This window comes from Pseudochaenichthys georgianus, unplaced genomic scaffold (genome assembly GCF_902827115.2).
Source record: "Pseudochaenichthys georgianus unplaced genomic scaffold, fPseGeo1.2 scaffold_448_arrow_ctg1, whole genome shotgun sequence".
Classification (NCBI taxonomy): Eukaryota; Metazoa; Chordata; class Actinopteri; order Perciformes; family Channichthyidae; genus Pseudochaenichthys; species Pseudochaenichthys georgianus.
Genome location: NW_027263013.1, coordinates 44789 through 65008, shown reverse-complemented (window position 1 = coordinate 65008; position 20220 = coordinate 44789). Strand labels below are relative to the sequence as shown.

Sequence of the window (20220 nt, the reverse complement as noted above, 5' to 3'; positions counted from 1 at the left end):
AGAACGCAGGCCCACACACAGCAGCATGCCATGAATAGCTCTCACACGTGCTCCTCGCTGCACTGTACAGTATGTAGGTTGATTTCTGCTTCCATCATTAGCTGCACTTCAAAGCCTTTCTTTTTCTTCCACTGCTCCAGTCCCCTGGGCTCCTGTGTCCTCTTTTCAGGGTTTGTCTCACATCAACAGCTATGCAGGGAGATCAATTACACAATGCAGATCTGTGTGAGCTAAATGCATCTAAACAAGCCTCAGCCACACAACACTCGGTCATTAGGCTAACAACAGCCTATCTCACGGAATACTGGGAGTACTTGTGCCATACAAAGTTAGCAACATGAATTAAGATCAAATGCTAAGGTGTAAAGAGTCTCCATTTCTTTCAGAAAATGCATGAGCTTGTTAACTGGACTTTCTTAACGTGTGCCTGCTTCAGCTAAGTTTGTAATGAGCTTCTAAAAGCAGCAGATAAAAAGAAGCAGGCCAACAAAATCTAAATATGATGCGAGCCTAATTAAAAGACAGTCTTGCTTTTGTGTTGGTTGTATACAGTACATGTATACCACATAAAAAGGAGATATTATGCAAATGTTTAGGTGCATATAGTGCCTCTACTGTGAAATGTTTCCATGCTGTAATGTTCACAAAGCTCTTTATTTTTCTCATTCTGCCTGTGTTGTATAGCACCTCTTTTCACCCTGTGTCTGAAACCAGAAACAAGGACTCCAGTGGGGGGGGGGAGGGAACACACATATTTTAGCCTTTGCAGACCATTTCAATGCATTAAAAAAAACTATATTAGAGGAAAGGGAAAACCCAACAGAGCATAATAGGTCCCGTTCAAAAAAGAACCGACATGAACACAATGATAGCAAGAATGTAAGGAAAGGAAAGACTCCAGTCATAGAAATGTTCTCAGTCAAATATAGGGAAAATTATTAAATTATCTCAATTATTGTTAGCCAACTGTAGGCAAGCTTAAACACATAATGGTAAGCCCATAATAAGGTCAATATACGTATAGTATCTGTACTATTATTAAAATACATTGGGGAAAAGAATGCTGTGGCACGTCTCCTACAGTATACATAGCCTCCTTTAGCACCACTATGTCAGGGTACTATTCATTGACTTAAGCTCCAACATAATTACCATCCAAGGCTACCAGGTAATCCACAACTTACTCCATCTAAATGTCCCCCTTCAGCTGGGTGTACAATTGTCTCAGTAACAGACCCGGGTCAGGGTGGGCACCACCACATCACACACCTTTTGCACCAACAGCGGAGTTCCCCAAGGCTGAGTTCTGGGCCCATTCCTGGTCAAGCTCTACACTATTCCCAGCCTCCCCTCCCCCTATCACCAAGTCTAATACACTCTTCATAATTGTATGATTACTGAATACGTACTGATTATTTTAATTTATTTTTTGGACCTGGAAATGTTCCAAATAACAAGCCTTATGTGCTTGCTGTGTGGTTGTCACATTACTGTATTTGCTGGTGTGTGCTTGATTTAAAACCATCACACTGCACATGTGTGTGTGAATACCCAAATATGAGAATATTCAGAAGCGTATGGATTGGTGCATCCCTCCTCGAAATGCTCTATAACACAGGGGAAGTTATAAATGAGGGTTCTGCATATAGTTAAAATAAAGGACATATAAACGTACTTAAAATATTCAGTACACAAAAAACACACTGGACGCTGCACTCGGTCAGAAACCATAGGGAGACTGTGAGGTCGGAATACTTTTGGTCAAAATGTCCTCTCCGTTAAAGGCAGCTCGTTGTGGAACAGCCTCCCAGCTGAGATACGGGATTGTCCCACTCTCAATAGCTTCAAAGTTCAACTCAAAGAATGGATGAGAAACAACCAGACGTGTAATCAGCGCTAAATGCACTTTAACACAGGGGTATCTCCTCTTGCACTGTACATGTCGTAGCTGCTACATTGTACTGCCATGCGGTAAATACATGTGTATGCTGCTCTTGCTCTTTTTGCATATCATGTATTTATGTTTGCTATCTTTATAAATGTCATGTTCTTATATGTTGTATGTGAGGGCCTGCGGATGGAAATGAGCTCAAAGCTAAACTCCGGCATATTTACACTTGAAGCATTATTTGTCTTAAGTGTTCATTAATGTGCACTGTCCCGGTTCAAATAAACGATTAAATTAAATTGAATACAATCTCTTTCCTATTTGATCATCTCCCAGATGAATAGGTTAAATGTGGGAACACTGATATGTTCCCCTTGAGTGCCCGGTCAGGTGGCATGAATCCCTGGAGAGGGAGGCATTCATTATGTCTAACAACAGAGGAGGCTCGGCATTTTAAGAGCATGACAGGAGTATTTGTCACTGATAGAACTGAAACAGTAGTGGAAAATATGATGACGCTTGATTGCGTGTGTGTGTGTGTGTGTGTGTGTGTGTGTGTGTGTGTGTGTGTGTGTGTGTGTGTGTGTGTGTGTGTGTGTGTGTGTGTGTGTGTGTGTGTGTGTGTGTGTGTGTGTGTGTGTGTGTGTGTGTGTGTGTGTGTGTGTGTGTGTGTGTGTGTGTGTGTGTGTGTGTGTGTGTGTGTGTGTGTGTGTGTGTGTGTGAGATAATGAGAGTGAGCAGGGAATCTCACTGCTGGCTGATTGGGCAGTGGCGGGACAGAGCTCTATTCATTAGGGAGCGGGATCAACACGACAACAGAGACATGAGAGGCGCCCGCTCTGCCAAAACAAACAGGATTTGCTTTTATTCAATCTACCCGTTCTCCATGCAGTTAATTAAGGTTACGCGGAAGTGGAGAAAGAAACAATTCAAAGTAAAGCATCCTACCATTTAGACTCTGAGAGGCAGAGGCAGGTCTAATTGGCTCAAAGGCCACGGTGCAGTGAGTGGCAGTGTGTCAGCTGCGGCTCACCAGCTCTTACACAGTAACCCTCTCATAGTCCTGCTAACAAACATGGAGGGGGTGGGCTCTTGTGAGATGCAAAAACACACTTCACTCTTTCTTCTCACTTCCTGCTCTCTACATGCAACAACCTCCTCCACATTTACTAGCTTTTCTTAACCTCTTGTTGTTGTTGTTATTCTCCCTTTATTAAACGGCTTAGTTGACGGCTTCTAGGGATAGCAGCAGTCGCACCAGTTAGCACCATTGCTAAACAAGCTCTGATCTGGGATGTGAAGTCATATCAATCACATTCTGTTAATCCATCAGAAAACAACATGATTATTTTTGTATATTTGTGGAGAGCAAGACACTTTATTAATGATGTCTATGCTCTCCTTGAGAAAGAAAAGAAAAAGAAAACAAGAGAAGGATATAGTGGTTGAAGACACTGAGAGCTGGACAACAAATAATTCACACAGCCGACAAGGAATCAACTTTACCAACACGGTAAAAGAAGAAGTCAGACCGGAAGTAAACACTAAATGGAACAGCACGGGAAGTCAGACAGAAAGGGAACACTGAAGGGAACAGCACGGGAAGTCAGACAGAAAGGGAACACTGAAGGGAACAGCACGGGAAGTCAGACAGAAAGTGAATACTGAAGGGAACAGCACGGGAAGTCAGACAGAAAGTGAACACTGAAGGGAACAGCACGGGAAGTCAGACAGAAAGTGAACACTGAAGGGAACAGCACGGGAAGTCAGACAGAAAGGGAACACTGAAGGGAACAGCACGGGAAGTCAGACAGAAAGTGAATACTGAAGGGAACAGCACGGGAAGTCAGACAGAAAGTGAACACTGAAGGGAACAGCACGGGAAGTCAGACAGAAAGTGAACACTGAAGGGAACAGCACGGGAAGTCAGACAGAAAGTGAACACTGAAGGGAACAGCACGGGAAGTCAGACAGAAAGGGAACACTGAAGGGAACAGCACGGGAAGTCAGACAGAAAGTGAACACTGAAGGGAACAGCACGGGAAGTCAGACAGAAAGGGAACACTGAAGGGAACAGCACGGGAAGTCAGACAGAAAGTGAACACTGAAGGGAACAGCACGGGAAGTCAGACAGAAAGTGAACACTGAAGGGAACAGCACGGGAAGTCAGACAGAAAGGGAACACTGAAGGGAACAGCACGGGAAGTCAGACAGAAAGTGAACACTGAAGGGAACAGCACGGGAAGTCAGACAGAAAGTGAACACTGAAGGGAACAGCAGAAGAAGACAGAAAGAAAGTAAACACTGACAGAAACACGGTATAGTGTTTAAAGACTGGTTAGTGGAAAAGAAAATGTGAACAGAATTGGACGGTTACAGAAAACCTCGATCAGTGCTGCCGTCATTTTAAGTGACATTTCTGTCGCCTCAGTTTCAGAAGCAGCTTTCGGCTTCTATGCTCTGAAGACCACCAGACTTCCAGAACACCTGAGGTCTGCCTTATCCTTTGAACTTTTTAAAAACAAGGCTTAAAATATTTCTCTTTACTGCTTCTTTTCCCAAGTCCATATAAACTCCATATACTCTATATTAGTATTATATTCCTGCACTCCTTGAAGAATACGGTATTTACAATGTTGATTTTTAAATATGTTTTCCTCTTTAACGTCTTGTTCTCCAGTTCATTTGTTTATTGTGTTAATGCTAAGCACTTTGAATGGCCTTGTCTCTGAAAGGTGCTATATTAAAAAACTAGCTCTAAACATAACATGTTTTATCCTATTTATAATAAATAGATGAACTGTCTGCTGGCATCACATAGTTTATTTATTTGTGAGCGTGGATTATCTTGCTCCAGAGCTGCAGGGTGCTTTGTCAGTAGGTTTCAGGTCATTTCATTTATTGCAAACCGTTTTGAGAATTTGCACCCCTTGATATAAGTACAATAACAGCTAATAAGGAGTCTGCTCAGTATCATAAAGCTGCCATGTATAGTTTTTAGGGCTGTCCCGAATACCATTTTTCAGGCTCCGGATATTCAGTAGTAATCAGTAGAATATTCGGCCCGCGCGGGGGGGGGGGGGGTCCATAGTAATCAGCAGCAAAAGTTGTTGTTGCTATGGAAACAACGTGACGGAGATTAAAGGAGAAAAAGTAATATAATAATATCTACATATAAAGACGGAGAAAGTAAACGATAATGTTTATGGTTAAGTGTTAGCACCCCCCGAAGAGGGCAAGCTCTTACGTTGATATTGGAGATTTCAATAAATACAAAAAAAAATAGTAGCGAATAGTAGCCTACTCCAACGAACGGATATGCGGATATTCGGGTACAGCCCTAATAGTTTTGTGTGTACTGTCTTACGTGCACTAAATACAGTAGGATTTTGGTATTGTATTGCATCATTTGTACTCTTTCATCACATATCTTCTCATTTGAATGGAATATGTCTTGCCATTTGTCTCCACACGGCTGAGGAGAGGCAATGCATGTTTGGCCAAAGTGAAGAGAAAAATGATACAACACTTGAGATTGTCGTAAAAACTGAAGGCTTAGAGTTTAACGTTTCATGGCCATATTGGAGCTGACAAACGGCTTCTCTGACTCCACTGACACAGCTCGAAGTCTCTATCTCTTATCTCGGTTCCCTCCTGCCCATGTCCCACAGGGCTTCCCACCAAGACAAATAACGCAGGTTATTAAGCAGATATTAGACATTTAAGAAATAGCAATTCCAGCCAGGGAATAAGCTGCTTACACTGAATGTTCACACAGAGGGAACAGCCTCGTGATCTATTTAGAGCGGGAGCACAGCGGTGCAGATGAGAAAAGTATATTCTGATTAAAAGATGACTTCTCAAAAGCTTTCCTGCTCACTGATTGTTCTGCCACAGCGGTGTGACCTCGTTTCAGGAAACAAAGAGGGTTTCTTGTTAGACTGGATAATCTGAAGTCTCCTTAAATGATATAGAATGTGGGGCAGTGTTGGTTCTAAAACATTTTAAATGGGGTGGCAAAGGGGGGGCATGAGGTCATGCCAGGGTGGCATGGGAGGGCGGCCGGTACGTGGTATACTGTGTGGGGAAGTGGTCCCAAACATGTTTATTGTAGATGGCATTTATTTATTTATGTGCTGCTAGTTACGCTCACAGTTAGAAAGAAGACATCTGACTTTGATTTATTTTGTTACATTTTGCAAATAGGCCATAGTGATTCTTCATAATTGTACAAATTAATAAATATTTGATAATTTAATAATTATCTGAATAACTGATTATTTCATTGTTTGATTTAGCAACTAGGTATACATATACATTCTATCCAATTGTACTGTAGCAATAACCTTATGTATATACTGTATATTAGCTTATCTTTAATGATATTTTGGTTTAGATTCATTGTAAATAAGTAAAATTAAAAAATTAAGAAATTCAATGATCAACCGAAATAGAAAGCCTCTCAGACGGAAAGTCAAATTCGTCAAAAATAAAGGAAATGATAGAAAACAACAATATAATATAATGTTATATATTTATTGAAATACGTTATTGTATAATTTACAATAAAGTATTTAAATTCACTTTATATCATACGATGACATAAAGTTAATTTAAAAATGAATAAGCTGAAAATTCACATCCCAGGGTCCATGATCTAGTGTTATTATTATGAAAGGAACAAACGATGTTCTGGTTGCACATGTTGAAATGACGTTGGCAGCATTCCCCTTTCAAGTATCAATGAATGCAATTATAACAACATCAGTTGAGGGAACTGGAGAAACAGGTTAGGTTGAAAATGAGATGTATCGATAATGAATAATAATGAAGTGTGTTATTGTAATTGTAGTCCTATGAAATGAAGTGCATGTGAACGATGTGTGTCCAGCTGATCCTGAGTCTGTGGAGTCCGTGGCCCGCTGCCAGCGCTCTGCTCATTTACTGATCCCTTCTCCTATGGCCAACCCAATCCTGGCTCTGCAGGTCAGCACTCTGCGAGCCAGACAGTCCCCAAGACAGAGCTCAGCATCGGCCAGAGCCTCACCCCCCCCTCTCTCTGTGCCAGTGGTGGTGGCCTGGTGCACACCTGTGTTTACACTGAGGTCACTTCAGCGTCTCCTCGTCAGTGGGGAGGATCAGCTGCTGTGACGGTTTGTTGATGCTTATCTTTTTCCCATGGCAAAATAGATTGTTTTTTTCTTTTCTTCTAGGTTTGACCAGAAATAGATGACTATTCAACAATTGAATATAAGAAGCCTGATTTGAAAGGTGAATCATTAGAAAATAAAACAATCATTTCATTTGGTGGTACTGAATGTCGGATTTATATAATTGCTTGCAATAAATCAAAATATATTAATATTATTCCTCCAACTAACCTTATACAGTTATGTGAAATGTGTTCGCATAATACATTACACTAAAGTCAACTTTCAGTTATTTATTTATTTTTGATTTTGATATACTTTATTAATCCCTTGTGAGGAAATGGTTTCTCTGCATTTGACCCATCCTAGTGTTGGGAGCAGTGGGCTGCCATTATGCACGGCGCCCGGGGAGCAGTGTGGGGAACGGTGCCTTGCTCAGGGACACCTCGGTAGCACTTGGTCTTGCCGGGACTTGAACTGGTGACCTTCCAGTTGCCAAGCCAAGTCCCTATCGACAGTTTTTTCAGTGTTGGCCTCATGCAGCAACATGTTTCAAAACACAGGCACAACACCTGTACCTTTATAGGGTGATAATCATGCAGAAGCCGGCTAGCTAGAGGTCTTAAAAACGTCTATCCACACTGAAATCTTAAGGACACAGAGGATGCAGACCGAAGAGACCAAAGATAATAATATTAAGTTGAACCTATTTAAACTAACCTAATATACTTATGTGAAATATGTTGACATACCTATTTGATTAAAGTCAATATTTCAGTTTTTTTCAATGTAAGTATGTATTTATTTTGTTCTAATCGTTTCTAAACCAAATGTCCCCTTAATAAATAAAGTATTTGATTGATTGATGAATCAATCGTCAACATGGCTCCATGGCCGTGAGTCGGATCAAGATTGGCTTCATCAGCCCAGCTGGACAAGAGCACGTTTGGATGGTTATTTTTTCCTCTGACAAATGAAGGGCGAAACATTTGAAATAATGTTGCTGCACGAGGACTTATTACATCCTGGCAACGCTTCAGTCTGTGAATCTAAAACGATGTGCATCGTGTCCGTGTGAGCAGATTTCACTCAGTTTGGACTAAGAGAGGAAAAAGTGTGATAATGACACAATTTGAGGCAAATGGGTAAGAAGGGTTTTAAAGTCTTAAATGCCTCCATAAGCTGCGTGTCAAAGCCACTGCAGCTCACACCCCCCCCCGCCCCCGCCCCCACTTCTGCTTTCCCTAACATTTTGGAAACCGTGGCCACGTTGAAGAAGAAGTCACCAACGTGCACTCAGACGTCAGTGATCATAGCAGGCGGTATTTCTTTCAATCCATGGCGGCATCGAGATGAACGGCTAATCCCTTTCTTATTGACTTGGACTACAATTTACACTTGGACTACATTTCCAATGACCTTCTGATTAAAGGTTTATGTAAAATGTAAAAAAGGTACATGCTTAGGGAGTAACGGGTTACGTGTAAAAGGATTACGTAATCAGGATACAAAACAAAAGGTAACTGTATTCCCTTAACAGTTGCATTAAAGGAGACCGAACAGGATTAATGTTACATTTCTACATTGGTGGATTACTAGTAGATTACAATGTAAGTAAAAAGAGCATACTGTATGTGTTGTAAAGGATCAGATGGTATATGCTGAGTGAAAGGCAGGTTTTCATATCAATACAATCATTTCTGATCCTAAATATCTTGGTCACATTGTTCTGTTGTCTCACATTATACACTTGAGTAAAAAACATCTTATCGATATTAATGTTCTCTTTTACTTATTGGCATTTCATATTGAGGTAATCAAAAAGCAAATGTTTTGGACTTGATTGTTTCAAAAGGACAGTGTAGTCCTTTTGTGCACACTGGAGCATGGCCTGCTAATCTCTCCCAGATGGTTGTGTGTTAGTTCAGGCAGGTGGAGGGCATATGGGCAGCTCCAACCCAAATGCTGCCTCCGCCACCTAGAGAAGGCTCAGCTGCCCCGACATGCTGCATGCTACTTCCTCCCAGCCTGCCAAGGACACACACTCACACACACACTCACTTTGTCCCAGGCAGATCCGTCAGGAGAATGAACACTTGACTCTCATACATATCCATTCATACAGCTCTTCTTGGACAAAATTGAGGCGAAAGAACTGGCAGGCATGGCTCTATAATCCCAGCTTTAGGGATGCTCAGCGAGAGGCAGACTCAATGGCAAACGAGGGGACAGTGCAGCAGTCCGTAGCAACAGATGAGAGTCATCCAGAGAGGAGGGGGGGGGGGTAGATGGAGTCCCGCTGTGCATTGCCCTTTCTACCTTCAGTCTCGTATTCCTTCCAGCCCGGTGCCCGGCTGCTGTAACTGACTCAGTGGCTGCCTCCTTACTGAGCGTCCCAACGGTGGCTCAGGCTAACGGTGACAATGAAGCTACACGCCCCCTCTCTAGCCTGCAGCAGCAAGGCTACGTCTGGTCCGAGACAAGGGTCGTTACTGGGTTACTAGTCAGTCATCACCAGTGGGCAGAAACACGGTGACATCGAGTTGAGTCAGTGGTTGTTCAGGTCTGTTGACACTGGACTGAATGTTGGTACATTTATGGGCATGGGCAGATGGAGGAAATATTGCAACAATATTGTAGGGTAAACTGTTTCTTTCTACAAACTACAAACTATTAACACAGTGAGATTTGTTATATATGTGTATCAGTAATGTGGATAGAAGAAGAAGACAACATTGTATTAATCCACAAGGGGATATTCAGGTTTTCCCTATTTAGTTTTACAGTACAAATACACACGTGCACATAAGGTCTGAATAAACCACATGCACAAACACATGAATTGTTTCATGGAGGCGTGCAGAGCGAAGAGGTTGACATGTTGCACGGCGTCAGGGAGCAGTTTGGGTTAAGGCGCCTTGGTTCAGGACACCTAAAGTCAGGCACAGTAAGCAGTGCCCGAGAGGTGAAGAGGCTCATCTCCAGCTGCCAGTCCACACACAGTGCTTTGGGCCGAACTGGTGAACTGGTGACCCTTCGGTTCCCGGGTCCAGTCCCTGCAGACTGAGCTACTTCCAGCCTAATCTAGTATCATTTACAATTTAGTATACAGCTACAACAGTCTGGTCGGGACATGTTCCCTCACATATCACCCCCTCTTGAGTCACACCCTCAAGTTAGTTAGACGTTAGTTAACATGTTGACATTTGAAACTATTTACTCAGTGTTTTATATTCAATTCACATATCTCCTATATTCTGCTTCCTAAGTAAATAATGAATGTTTACAATAATGTATACAATGGTCTAGACTTAAAATGGGAATACATTATAATGTTTGCATCGTTATTCTTGTATTCATTTCATTCATCAAAAGACATATTAAAATGATTATAATGGGATTTGTAGTTATTTATTTTATTGGTATTGAGATACACAATTAACTTTCAATTAATCGACTTGAAAAGTATAGCTTTATTGAAATGTTATCACATTTAAATGAATAGTTTGGCCCTAATCTAGCGCACGTAGTGCAAGGACAGAAGGCGCCTTGCACCTGGGACAGTATGGGGACTTGGTCGTTACGACATAACCAGTATGGGGACTTGGTCGGCACGACATAACCAGTATGGGGACTTGGTCGGCACGACATAACCAGTATGGGGACTTGGTCGGCACGACATAACCAGTATGGGGACTTGGTCGGCACGACATAACCAGTATGGGGACTTGGTCGGCACGACATAACCAGTATGGGGACTTGGTCGGCACGACATAACCAGTATGGGGACTTGGTCGTTACGACATAACCAGTATGGGGACTTGGTCGTTACGACATAACCAGTATGGGGACTTGGTCGGCACGACATAACCAGTATGGGGACTTGGTCGGCACGACATAACCAGTATGGGGACTTGGTCGGCACGACATAACCAGTATGGGGACTTGGTCGGCACGACATAACCAGTATGGGGACTTGGTCGGCACGACATAACCAGTATGGGGACTTGGTCGTTACGACATAACCAGTATGGGGACTTGGTCGGCACGACATAACCAGTATGGGGACTTGGTCGGCACGACATAACCAGTATGGGGACTTGGTCGTTACGACAACCAGTATGGGGACTTGGTCGGCACGACATAACCAGTATGGGGACTTGGTCGGCACGACATAACCAGTATGGGGACTTGGTCGTTACGACATAACCAGTATGGGGACTTGGTCGGCACGACATAACCAGTATGGGGACTTGGTCGTTACGACATAACCAGTATGGGGACTTGGTCGGCACGACATAACCAGTATGGGGACTTGGTCGGCACGACATAACCAGTATGGGGACTTGGTCGGCACGACATAACCAGTATGGGGACTTGGTCGGCACGACATAACCAGTAAGGGGACTTGGTCGGCACGACATAACCAGTATGGGGACTTGGTCGTTACGACATAACCAGTATGGGGACTTGGTCGGCACGACATAACCAGTATGGGGACTTGGTCGGCACGACATAACCAGTATGGGGACTTGGTCGTTACGACATAACCAGTATGGGGACTTGGTCGGCACGACATAACCAGTATGGGGACTTGGTCGGCACGACATAACCAGTATGGGGACTTGGTCGTTACGACATAACCAGTAAGGGGACTTGGTCGGCACGACATAACCAGTATGGGGACTTGGTCGGCACGACATAACCAGTATGGGGACTTGGTCGGCACGACATAACCAGTATGGGGACTTGGTCGTTACGACATAACCAGTATGGGGACTTGGTCGGCACGACATAACCAGTATGGGGACTTGGTCGTTACGACATAACCAGTATGGGGACTTGGTCGTTACGACATAACCAGTATGGGGACTTGGTCGGCACGACATAACCAGTATGGGGACTTGGTCGGCACGACATAACCAGTATGGGGACTTGGTCGTTACGACATAACCAGTATGGGGACTTGGTCGGCACGACATAACCAGTATGGGGACTTGGTCGGCACGACATAACATTGTCCTTTGCTAGCTAGAATGATTGTTAGCGCTATCAAATGATTACTGCTCAAATATCCCTACAATATGAGGGCTGGCTTCTTTTCGACTCAAGTATAGTGGTAGGTTACTAAAATAGTGAACACACACTTGTGTTAGTTGTACGGTGTTGTGTTGACCAAAGCAACAGCAATCGATTGTCGTATTAACGTATGTCACAGAAGTTGAGCGTGAGAAGTGTCCACCATGTCCACACTCAACTTGTCGACCTTTCGAAGAGCATCGTCCGGGCTCTGCTTTGAACATGACTTCACATTGGGACGCACTTACTGTTTGCACTCAAAACCACACACTTCCAGCCACAGCACATGTCCTAGCCATAAGACTTTATTATTGCTTTCTTGTGGGAGTAAACAGGCTGTCAATCGCATCACTGGCTAACAGGGGGTCAGTCACACAAACTATAATTCATGTGCACGACTTGCTGTGCTGCTGCCTGAAGCGCTGATGACTCAACAAACTGTCCCAGAGTGGCGCTCCTGTCTCCTGCTGCTCACACTGATTGGACTTCTCCCAGACTTCTCACTGTTAAACAAACAAGCTGCTACTAATGCTGCTCATCCATCTCTGCACAGGGAGCAGAGTGGAGGCGGAGTCAGGGACTGGCCGGAGAGACTGATAACGAGCAGCCATAACGGAGAGGTACAGAAGGATGTGGATGGTGTGTGCTGTGTCCAGGTCTCAGTTAAGGCTGAGACGCAGCTCTCGGCTGGTGCCTATGGAGCTCAGGATTGGGCTTAGTGTACTCAGCCAAGAGCACGGTGACATATGTGCCATTATTTATAGCCAGCAGATCCGCTGAGAGGCCCAAGGGCTGCTTAGAGAAGGTATTATTTGAGAGCCCAGAGAACAACTGCCATACAGCTCACAGGACATGTAGAAACACAAACACCACCCACAAACCGGAGAGGTATCGTACTGTCATACAAAAAGAAAAACACAGCAAAGATAATCAAGTGTATGCTGACAACAGTATTTACTAGATCCTACGTGATCAGCTGGAGGTAAAGCATGTACTGGGATTTAGAAAAAAATAACTAATTGCAATTATTGTGACTTGTATTTCAATTACAATATGACCTTCAATATTGGAGGGGTGATTATTTTGAAAGCATAAGTCACTACCAAATATAATAAAATGATTATGGCGCAATTCATTTTTTAATAAGTCTTAAAACAATCTGCAGCACCTCAAAACTTTATTTTTATATTTTGACATTCTGCTTTTACCAAATATGGTGCATACTGGAATATGGACTTTGCACAAGACCATCATGATTTTGATAAAAGATTGAATAATTGCCTCAGCACTTTATGGTCATATATGCATGCATACAGAGTTATGGCTGTTACCACAGTGTTGCGACATGCTTTACGGCATGGGAAGTACTGCTTGACTACAGAGTAAGCCCGCCAGTTGGTATGTTTCTGCCTACTGTAATGTCTTGACTTACTAGGGATGGGTATCGTTAGGATTTTATCGATACCGGTATTTTTCGATACTCTTATCGATACTTTTCAATAACTTGATGCTCAAAATTATAGACATGATTACAAGATGTGAAGATTAAACAACAGTCATTTTATTGTAATTTATTTGTATTTATTATTTAATCAGTGATGCAAACACAGGTATGGTGAAAAAAGAGAGAACTATTCGAAGCAGAAAAGAAACAGCGTAATAAACCATCTGACAAAGGCCTGTGCTATAATGCTTCAATTAACTGCTATTCTTTATAATATACTCAGATCAATAGGAGACAGAGATGTTAAGTTACGAATCAAGGGTTTTTATTATTATTTACAGCAGGGGTGGGGAACCTTTTTCCTTTCAATTTTTACATCTTCCTCCGAGGGCCGTACAAATGATTGAACTCAACCTCTGCTTAAAACAACTAAAATCACAGCCCATTCATTTCGCCTTTCTTTCATGCTGTGCAAAGAAAAAGCAACCTCTTAATCCAGATATCTCACCATGACTCACGCATGCATGCATGTGCACGGTGTGGCATGACCACCAACACAGAAAGATATGGACACAAGATGTGTGCAAAAGTATTTAGTATCCTATCCATGTGAACATGGTTCAAGTGGGGGGGGGGACCTAACCTCCTCTAGGAAACGGCTTTCATGCAGAAAGAGAAGTACAGACCGCTAAGAGAATCCTTCGTCAGGAAGATCCACTGATAGCCCTTATGTGCTATAGATCCACTCCCTGTACTACCACGGGAGTCAGTCCAGCAGAACTGCTAATGGGGAGAAAGATCAGAACGACGCTCCCGACACTCGAGAACAATCTACGGCCTAAATGGCCAGCGGTTTTCAAAGTGTGAGGCGCGCCTCCCCTGGCGCAGCGTGAGAAAAAAATTATGAGAAACAGTGAAATCTAGCTAGTTAACTTCAGCTAACTTTATGCGAGCGGCAACATGGATCGATTTTTTGTGAAGTTACCTAAAGTGAAAGAGGAGACAGTGTCTGGCAGAAAACGTCACTTGCACACTTTTGGCTGTCTGTGGAGACCGAGTTCCCCCACCTCGCCAAAAAGGCTGTAAACGTGCTCATTCCCTTCACCTCCGCCTACCTGTGTGAGTGCGGGTTTTCCGCATTGACTTTGATCAAAAGCAAGTACCAGTCAAGCAGGGGCGGATCTACCGGGATGGCATGGGGTGGCAACTGCCACCCTAAAAATAGCCTTGCCACCCCAGTTGGCAGCTTTGTTTTGAAATAAAAGTTGTGGCTCATCGGGTATTTATGAGAGAAAATCCTTAATGTCCGAGTGCAAGTGAATGCAGCACAAGACGTGAGCCTTGTCACCCCTCCCCCGGCCCTGGCGTGAGCGAGGAAATGTGATTGGCGGCGATTTCATTTGAACGGGACGGCTCAAAACGAGAAGCATTCGGACCCAAGCACTGAAGGAATGAGGTATCTGCGGTCGACACTGACAGAGAAGAGACTGTCAGTGTGGCTGTACTCAGCATTGAATCAAAACGCAGTAAAGCTTTAGATCTTAATACGTTTGTGAGGCGTTTTGCTGAACAAGACGGTAACCGCCGCATTCAGCTGTAATAGGCATTCCAACTTGATGCTCTGCTCTCGGATGACTCGATGAGCATAACAAACTGTTAAGATGATGACCTTACGTGTGTAAATATATTTTCTTCTTTGAGGGGGTCTGCCCCCAAAACACTGTTTCAAGTCCTGAGAAAGTCAAATCAGACGGTGTGTAAAACTACACTGCCCAGCCAAAAAAAAGTAACCACTTTGATTTAACTAGGCCAGTAGGTAAGGGCATTCCACTGGATAATAATACCCCTGCATTATAGCAACAACAACAATAATAATAATAATAATAATAATAGCAATAATAATTGGGAGGGGGGGCAGGGCTGTTCTTATGTTCTCTGAGGGGAGGCTCACCTTCCCACACTTTGAAAAACCCTTGACCTAACAGACAGATTGTCAAACAAAAGGACACGAGTGAGAAAGCAAAACAAGCCTTTTATTACAACCGACGACACGGTGCCAGGCATCTACCCGCTCTACAGCCAGGAGACACAGTCTACACCAAGTCCTGGAAGACACCAGCAATCGTCTCAAAAGGGTGTGTTACTCCGAGGTCTTACCTCATTGACACACAAGGAGGTGCAGTGCTGCGGCGGAACCGACTTCATCTCCGGGCAGAACCAACTTCCCAACCTGCACATCCCACTAACACCAGCAGAGAGTGCTGTGGCGATTTCCCAGCCTGTACGCGCCAACACACCAGAGATGCTATTGTTTAACCTCTAAGTAATTACATTCAATATATTTTAGAATCGACAGGAATTATACAGATTATAATTATTTTCAATACATACATTTAAAAAATATGAGTATTTCAATAAAATCAAATAGATTTAAATGCTTAAAAATAAACTCTACCACGATTCATTTCTGTGAGTGTGTTACCCTGAAACCAAGTGAGGTGACGACCCATACACCAACACCAGGACGTGTTCAGACCAGGTCTGGCCGTGTCAGTAAGCCGGCCACTAGGTTGGACTTGTAGACAGGAGTGTTTTGGGTGTTTCACAATTACCTCTGGGGGTGAATGAGAAAAAAACACCCATGGCCTTTGGGGGAGAGACACACAGTTGGACTCTGAGTCTGCTGAATTTTGAGTTCTGTTTATTGTGAATGTTATGTACACATGTGATATTACTGCTGCAATGTTTAGAAAAGAAAACTTGCATCTTGAATTTTATGTTGTAACAGCACTACTGAAGGTATTGGTTACCCATCTTTATCAACATAATCTGTGAAGTTAACCTGTATTCATAGGACACTTTTGGTTGGTCAGTACGACTGAATGAACATTTGATATCACAGTTTGACTGTTGTTTATATTACAGGATGCTGCCGCGACTAATCTGTCGAAACTCTTTACAGTTATTTAAAATTAAATAACTACTAACTAGTACTGCTAGAGTAAGCCTGTCAGTTGTTATGCGTCTGCCTACTGTAATGTCTTGACTTACTGCTGAATAAACCTGAGTAATAAAATATACTCGACCCTCGATCATTCTACATTTATATGTATATGAAAGTATTTTTCGAGTTTATTTTGTTAATATGGTAATTTTGTTCTTTTATATGAATGATTCTTGCTTGTTTTAATTTTGAATTTAATTTCCTCGTTTTGGGTTATGCACCTATAGAAGCAAATGTGTGCACCTAAAGCTTCTCATACTGACACGACACTGCAATACTGCAATATTTCAAACTGAATTACTCCGGTCTCTCATGACACATGTTTCACTGTGGAGCCTGGAACTCAGTGATGGGCGACGAGGTAGATTAATACCCCCACCCCCTTCCCACACTCACTCACACACACACACTCACAGGACCAGTGGTGTAGTGGGGATTTTTTTTACTGGGGGGACGCTATTTTAAATTAGGTCATCCCAAACAATGCCAAACAAGTGCGCACGCGCGCAGTGCACTCACAAAACGGGCAGACAGGTCCACAGAAACTACCGGTATGCTTAGTCCTACTTTACTTACTGTACTGCAAAAAGCAGACGGCGCTGCGCTCAACAGACACACACAGACTCAAAACCATGGACACACTGGCACATACGTTACATAAACAATGTATAGGCCTAAATTGCATAAACTACAGTATTGCAACTAAGCAGACAGCGCTGCTTTTCTCTCTCTCCATCTCCACTTTCAAAATCTATTTAAAACTCATAACAAACAAACAAAATTCCCAAAGTTGTCCTGAAATTAACTTATTAAATAAACAAAACGAAAAATATATATAGCCTAAAATGCAAACATTGAATCTGGACTGGAAATTATTCTGATTAGGCCTAGCCTACATTGCAAATAAGCAGACAGCGCTGCTTTTTTTTCACACACACACACACACACACACACACACACACACACACACACACACACACACACACACACACACACACACACACACACACACACACACACACACACACACACACACACACACACACACACCTTGCGTTTTGAAGACTGATGCATCAGATATGGATGAACAAACTTTGCAGCCCAGTTTCCCAGCTTTGCAGTCTATCCACGGGTATATCTCTTGTTTCCTCCGCCACATCTCCTCCGTCCATACCTCTGGGAAAGGTGAGCTTGAGCTAGCCAGGGGAATGTTGCTAGCGCAGCTAACGTGCACGTTAGCTAGCATTATCCACGTCTTTAGGCGGCTCTTCTGTAGTACTAGTAGCAGCTTCACTTGTAGCTTCGGTGCTGCTAGACTCTTTCTTCTTGTGAATTATATTCTTTTTAGAAAATAAGTCAAGTAAAAAATGTTTGCCTGCCATTATAGAGCTTTTTCGTTAGCGTTCTTGAGGGAAAGAGCTGCCGCAAAATCGGCGGGCGGTAAACTGGCCGTGGGTGTGTCACTGACGCGGGGTCACGAGCGTGATGACTAATCATAATTCTTTAAGGAAATCGTTTTTATTTTTTATTATAATTACTGTGAAATGTATTATGTTTTTGTCATTATTACAACAAATACACACTTGCAACTGATAAGACTGGCAATGATTTTATATTTATTAGACTATTACAAAAAAGATCATGCTCCAAATAAGTGGGGGTACGGCGTACCCCCGCGTCCAACGGCCACTACACCACTGCACAGGACACAGTGCTGCCACCTCTAGCATGACAACAAAATATATGTTGGAAGGGTTAATGGTAAACCAATTAGAGAGTGGCTATAATCTGCGCGAGGCAAAGGTCATCCCTTAGTGGACAGTGGGATTGGTGGCGGAGGTTTCCTCACTTGGCGTGTTACTTCACCTGAATCCACACCGCCTGCTGCACACCCTCATCCTCCCCCCCGATCCTCTACCGCACAATAATCATCTTCCAGCCAGCCGCCCTCTGGCTGCGGCCCCACTCAGAGGGTCGTACAGGGGCCATGCATTATTCAATCCTGAACATGAAGCATGGGCAAAGTCAAAGTCGTGAACTGTGAAGTGTCTGATGAAAGGCCACACACATGCACAATTCGTAGTCCCCAAGCCAGGAAAGGCGAATGAATTCCAAATATGCACACTGTACTATAATCAGGCTGCAAATATGATCAGGCAGGAGACTGTCCCCGGGCGCTTCACCTGCTGCAGTCTGATGGCTTTTAATCAGCGGAGTGATCATCACAGGGACACTGAACAAGTTCCATGTGTTGTACAATCCATCATCTGCCCGCTACCGAGTAAATGCTGTCTGCATCTGCAAATATGCACACTCTCCGAGACTTTATATTGACACATTATACCAAGCTGTGATACCAACATGTCACATTAAATCACAACATGTCTCCCATTCAGAATGGTTATTTCAATAGTCTCCACACACATACAACTACTGTGCTTAACTTTTACTAGTTCAAATCTGTTATTGCTTGATATTGGAGATAATACGGATGATGTTGAATGACCACTCACGCTGTATGGCTGGCCACAATAAGTTAGGCTGCATGCAGCGGAGGGATGTGTTGGATCGGAGGGGCGCAGTGTGTCTGGAGGATGTTCTATCATTGCCCTGGGTGCTGCACGAAGGGGGGGTAATTGAAATTCTCAGCGATGATATTGCACTCCGTTTGATGAACACTGCGCGGTGTCCACTTCAGCTAAATAGGGCATCCAGGCAGCACGGCGACAGACAAGGGAAGGAATCAGACACTTCGAGGAACACTAACCAGTGCGCTGCTGCAACATATATTATGCATAGAACACGCCGAGGAGTCCAACTGTGAAACCAAGTTACCGCGTCATGCACACCCACAGGACAGATTATCGACTTCTTACCTCCTTATCAGGCGTGTTCAAAATGTCCCTCCCTCCATTAGAAGCAGTAGATGGTCAATGCATTGTAGTTTTCATGTCAACAGTAATTCCAATTGTAATTTCCACTCATCGTCCAGGAGTCCCGGTGTTGTCTGAGCACTCTTTTCCCCTTTGCGCGTAAATAAAAACGATGCGCGCCCCGCTCCGCCGCTCTGTGCGCGCTACTGGCGGGCAGATCGATCCGCTCCCTGCTCTAAGTTTGAGGAACAGCATATATGAAGTTTTACAGACATCCCCGTTCCGATTGAATAGATATCCACTCGCACTCCCCCGGTGAGAAGGAGATGATGTCCTCGTGCAGCAGGATAACAATGTTCTCCTCCCCCCCCCCGCGCGCTCTGTGTTGTTGTCTGCGTTTTGATCTGGCTGCAAATACCCGCAGCCTGTCGTCCTCTCCCGCCTGCTGACGGCAGATGGATGGGAGTTCATGTGACACATCTAAAATGCACAACTCTCACAGCGCTCATTAGTATCAGCAGCAGCGCTGTAATGGAGATCATAATGATGAGGGAACTCTCTTTTTATAACACGCATTAACTCTCTCTCGGTATGTCTATCTCTAAGGGCGCTATCAACGGGAAAGTAGGCTAATATTGCTGGAAGTAACTAAGTACATTTACTCAAGTACTGCCCTTAAGTACATTTTTGAGATTTTTTTTTTATTAACTTGAGTATTTCCATGCTACTTTGTACTTCTACTCCAATTCAGAGGTATAAGATAAAGATAATATAAGAAGTAC

The 20220-nt window shown here is 43.4% G+C and overlaps 1 long non-coding RNA gene across 1 annotated transcript in view; it reads right to left on the bottom strand.

Moving 5' to 3' along the window:
* The window catches only part of LOC117442632 (uncharacterized), a 138311-nt gene extending 118448 nt beyond the window's left edge, over nucleotides 1-19863 (bottom strand). Inside the window, exon 1 of the long non-coding RNA XR_004551537.1 lies at nucleotides 19442-19863. This is a non-coding gene — a long non-coding RNA (uncharacterized lncRNA). The remainder of the gene's footprint in view (nucleotides 1-19441) is intronic.
* Nucleotides 19864-20220: the final 357 nt, after the last annotated feature.